Raw genomic sequence first — 6,000 nt, 5'->3', positions numbered from 1 at the left:
TGCACTGAGGTAAAAATGTTCGCTTTCGTTTGAGCTTGTAGTTATCCTTTAATTAAGTGATTCACCCAAGTTTTTAAATGCTTTATTGAAAAACAATACCATACAACCACGCGTCACATCACTGCTCAACTCTTGACTGGTCAACAGCGTGCAAAAGGAGCTGCAAGGTAGTTTTGTGCGAGTGCCAGATTACGAAACAACTGGAGGATGTCGAGTTTATAATGCGATTATTATTTTAAAATCTCAAATTTGGCCCGATTGGAAGAGTGACTTGCTACTTTGATCTGGACTTTTTATTGGCCCCGCGCCATCGTTATTGTCGAGCCCTGCTTTGAATCACATCTTTCGTAGCTAATAAGGTCTATCCTTTAATTAATTGGGTTAACAAAATCTCGGGTTAATATAGCCTGAAATGTTGTTATAGGTTATTTGGCTGGGCTGGCCTCCTCATTTTCCACTCTTTATGGAAGAGCCCTTGGCTAGCTGATTGTGCCCTCCCACTGCTAAGTTAGTGGGTATGCTTATTCCTTAGAGCTAAATAATGAGGAGGCTAGCTAGCTGCTTAGATGGACAGTGGGGAAGTTAGCCAGCTATATTGCCAGTAGTCCAGGAAAACTGATGTTGGAAGAGTTAAAAGGTGGGCACCTAAGAGCCCTGGGAGCTGGACCATCCTACCGTAAATGTACAACTGCTGCAATGTCATCCCTCATGTGGGAATTAATGCCAGAACCCCAGGGGCACATTATTGGCGCATTGTAGGGAATCTTAGGATCCTCTTTCAAAAAACAACCCAGATCATGGCTGTAGTCTCGGTTTAGCAAGATTTTAATTTCTGCATGCTACCCATGAAAGCCACCCAGAAATGAATTTGCAAATAGTGATTCCAAAATGATACCTTACCCAAGCATAGCATTCGTGCCAAAAAATCCCATCTACATTCTATGTAACTTAAGACTTCATATTTCTTCAGCCAATGACCAACAGAGGTTAGCTATCCAATATTCTTCCCCCACATACCAAAATGAACAACCAAAACAGAATATAACAATGTCATGGTTGTGGTAGGACACTGGCGCAGAGTCAAAATGGTGGAAGTAATCCCTGGTTTTTAATGAAACCAAAACAATAGCAGCAACCAGTGACGTAGGGCATTCAACACGAAATAAAACCAAAATGAACCACATGTGGCCACACATAGAACATAAATAGGGTCCCTAATTGGAGGCAACAATCTACACCTGCCTCCAGTTGGGGAGACCAAAAGGATCAGAGGTGGCTAAAGGCACCACCTGTCCTGACTATTGCCCCAGCCCAGTCCATAGATGGCTAGGGGCATAGCCAGGACGTGACACATCAGTTCCCAGAAGAATGGTTTGAAGAAAGAAACATCACTAGCTCCATGTCATTTTGGTGCAGTACATTGACCTTGAACTGAGCATAAAGCTAGAATTATATCACCTGGAAGACAGGGTATTCAGTCAGCCTCAAGCCCTTACTGACCTTGAAAGACGAAGGACTTACCACTTTTCCCAAGTCAGGGAATTGGTGTTACAGACAATCAAGGCGAGACAATTACATAAATTGGACTGTCAAAGACACCAGAATATCTTTCCAAGACGTGTTTATGTTAAATGGTCTCAGTCCTAACTTAAATCTGACAAAAATAATATGACAGGGTTTGACAATTATATGACAGGCTGTGCCCAACTAAATGTATGAGCAATGTACATGAGTCTCCATTCAAACTATGTATTAGAGAGAATTTGCTTGACATGTGGAGTTCCACAAGGCTCTATGCTGGGGCCTCTTTTATTCAACATTTATAGGTTACCATTAGCCAAGGTCATGTAAAGCAACAACACTGCTTGTCATAATTATGCAGATGGCACCCAAATTTATATAGCTCTCTCGCCTTTTATTGTGGCCAGCCTAGTAAGCATCTTGATATGCCACACCTGTGAGGTGGGAGGATTGTCTTGGCAAAGGAAAAGTGCTCACTAACACAGATTTAGACAGATTTATGAACAATATTTGAGATAAATAGGCCTTTTGTGTACATAGAGAAAGTCTGAAATCTTTGAGTTCAGCTCATGATAAATGGGGGCAAAAACAAAAGTGTTGCAATTATAATTTTGTTCAGTGTAGTTACTATGGTCCTATAGACTCACTTCGTCAGTGCTTGAATACATCAATGTTTGTATGTGCCAGAACATTCTTCAAAGAAATAAAGATATAACTGAAATAATTGTCATTGTGCTAAAGGCGAGAGATTGACAGTCAGTAATTATCTTGACACATTTTTCCTTAAGTCTAAAAGCCAAGCTAGAAATCTAAGCATAATCATGGATTCGGATCTCCATTTCAATATTATATTAACAAAATATAAAATCAGCCTATTATCACCTTAAAAACATAGATTTCATGTCAAGACAAGATCTAGATAAACTTTCCCACACTTCCATCTTGCAAAAGTTGGACTACTGCAATCGCCTGTTTTCAAGGCTCTCTTAAGAAAGCAGTTTGAAAATTGCTGCTCATTCAGAATGCTGCTGCTCAATCTCTAAAAAAAACTCAACACTTTAAACCAGCTCTTAGATCTCTGCACTGGCTCACTGTATCTCATAGAATTGATGTCAAAATATTGCTATTCGCTGGTTGGTTCAGGGCCAAGTCACATGTCAGATCTATTCTGTCAGTATAAACACTCCAGACCCCTCCGATCATCAGGGTCTGGTCTACTTACCGTTCCAAGAGTAAGGACAAATGTTGGTTAGACAGCGTTGTATCATTATTCTGTGCAGAGCTGGAACAAACTGCAAGAAAATCTTTATAATATTACAGTAAAAAATTATGAATAGTTCATATTACGTAGGCTATTTTGTTCATGCAAACAACGAGCTTCATGAATTGATGTTTTGTATCAACATTAACAAACTGAGTACTGTGTTCTCACAAAAAACTATGAGTTTATGTCCTGTGTCAACATGAACAAATGACACTACACACAGTTAATGCATTTAAAATCATTAATAAAGTAGGGGTTATCATTATTTAAAAAAAAGAATGTGTTTGTTTATCATTCGTTCATGTTAACTACTGCATTCGTTAATGGTAGTTCATGTACCCTTATCGGAAAGTGTTACCTAATCATATTTTAGCCATCTTAAATAGGATGTTTTTATTTTTATGCTTTGTCTTTTATGCAACATTTACTTCTAGTATGCCTTATTTGTTTTTCCTCATGTAAAGCACTTTGAATTGCCCTGTATAGGAAATGTGATATACATATAAACTTGCCTTGCCTTGTTAATGAAAAACAATAAACATTCCTTAAAATGTAATCAAGGTTGGTAGTGTAATAATCAAATAATTTTATGATTTAAAATAAAGCATCAATACTCAACCATTTATCCTTACTGTTTTATACACCGATCAGCCATAACATTATGACCACCTGCCTACTGTTGTGTGGGTCTACATTTTACCGACAAAACAGCCCTGACCTGTTGAGGCATGGATTCCACTAAAACCTCTGAAGGTGTACTGTGGTATCTGGCACCAAGACAATAGCAGCAGATCCTTTCAGTCCAATCCTATGTTATGAGGTGGGGCCTCCATGGATCGGACTTGTTTGTCCAGCACATCCCAAAGATGCTGGACTGGATTGAGATCTGGGGAATTTGGAGGCCATATCAACACCTTGAACTCGTTGTGTTCCATTCCTGAATCATTTTTGCTTTTTGGCAGGGAGTATTATCCTGCTGAAAGAGACCAATGCCATCAGGGAATTCCATGGTCTGCAACAATGCTGAATGGCAGGACCAAAGGTTTCCCAGCAGGACATTGCCCAAACCATCACACTTACTCTACCGGCTTGCCTTCTTCCCATAGTGCATCCTGGTGCCATGTGTTTTCCACGTAAGCGACGCACACGCACCCGGCCATCCACGTGATATAAAAGGAAATATGATTCATCAGACTAGGCCACCTTCTTCCATTGCTCCGTGGACCAGTTCTGATGCTCACGTGCCCGTTGTAGGTGCTTCCGGCAGTGGACAGGGGTCAGAATGGGCACTCTGACTGGTCTGCGGCTATGCAGTCCCATACGCAAAAAAACCCTGCAAATCACTGTGTTCTGACACCTTTTATCAGTACCAGCATTAACTTTTTCAGCAATTTGGTTCGGACCACACAGGTCAGCCTTCACTCCCGACGTGCATCAATGAGCCTTGGCCATGACCCTGTCACCGGTTCACCGCTTTTCCTTCCTTGGACCACTTTTGATAGGTACTGACCACTGCAGACCGGGAACACCCCACAATGGCGGCAGTATTGGAGATGCTCTGACCCAGTCATCTAGCCATCACAATTTGGCCCTTGTCAAAGCTCAGAACCTTACGAGTGCCCATTTTTCCTGCTTCCTACTCAACAACGTTGAGGAGAGAATGTTCACTTGCTGCCTAATATATCCCACCCACTGACAGGTGCCATGATATCGAGATTATCAGTGTTATTCACTTTCACCTGTCAGGGGCCATAATGTTATGGCTGATCGATGTGTTTTATTCAGTAATTAGAGGATTGTTTTATAATTTCACTTTGAGTAGGTTCTGTAGATCGATGTAAATGTTTTTATTTCATATTAAATTAAGTAATTTGGTGTGTTGAGTTTCTCTAGGGACTGTATATCTGTATGTTTAAATGTACTACAGTACATAAAGAAATTCTGAATGTATGTTGCTAAAAAGTTACCTTCTTACTACGATCATTTGGCAATAACAATATGACATATATGACATTTATATTTCTTAATTTTCTGATAATGATGGTTGATTACCCAACATACCCTACTCAAAAAGAGGAAATGAATAAGGAGAAATGGTCAAGGGGAAAATAACATTTCCTGAACACTACTTATGTTACTAAGGACATTATTACGCAGGCTCACAAGCTCGCGGTGGGGCCAGTTGGGGTCAACAAAGTATGTCTGGTACACCCCTCCACTTGGATACCATTGTCCGTTAATGACGTGGATTTTTTTCTCATCAGTCACTTCTCATTCCTCGTACACCGTAGCTCTGTCATTTGGACCTGGATCATGTTTGGAATGCAGCCAATGATGATAAAGAGTAGAGGCTGGAAGCCATTGTTTTGACAATGATAAGAATGGATGGCAGACAAAATCTAATGTATGAAGAATCCAGCAAGACACACACACTATCAAAGAAAGTACTGGGCAAATGACTGGAACATGTTTGAATGGACTTGCAACATTTAAGGAAGAGGACTAATACCAAGGCCTTAGGTTTTTCCCTGACTATAAGATCTCATCAGAAGAAAAATCTAGACACCACAGATTGAGTGGCTTTTGCCTGTGTAACAACTAATGGGGAGCATTATAAAATAAATAAACACAAATAGCACCAGGATTTACAGAAATGTTTATGCTGACTGTTTATTTACAGTATTAATTTAGTGCCCACAAACTTCCAAAACAAAAAATACCTCTGAGCAGAGATGTGGTAAAAGACCAGTTTATGAACTGAGATGTGAGACTGATTAAAATTAACCCTAAGAAAATGACTAGTTTGGCCTACATCATGATTTTCAACCCCCGGAATTCACAGTTAAAACTTAGCTGCATTTTGCTTCTGTGGTCAGTTATACAAAAGGTTTGTCAGATCTTTAAATGCGTACCAGTTTCAACATGACGTAACTCTGCCGTCTACTTCTGGAGAATCTGTTGAGACCACCCCTGTGGGTAAGCGTTTCTTCATTCACCACAACTGCCAGCTACAAATCTGGGTTTTATTTGGTTAAATGCCGGAGGGAAATGTTCTTGATGTTGCCCTCCCTACTCTGCCTGCATAAGCCTGTGTGTGGTGAGGTTTCATTGAGTGACTGGAAAAGGTTGCAGTGGTTACAACCTCAACATGTTCTGACAGGGGACTGGTACAGAATCTTACACCCACAGCGCATTCTGATAGTGTATAAACACAG

The sequence above is a fragment of the Esox lucius genome, chromosome 24 (assembly GCF_011004845.1).
Source record: "Esox lucius isolate fEsoLuc1 chromosome 24, fEsoLuc1.pri, whole genome shotgun sequence".
Classification (NCBI taxonomy): domain Eukaryota; kingdom Metazoa; phylum Chordata; class Actinopteri; order Esociformes; family Esocidae; genus Esox; species Esox lucius.
The sequence above is the reverse complement of the archived record's forward strand: the minus strand, read 5'-3'. Positions refer to the sequence as shown.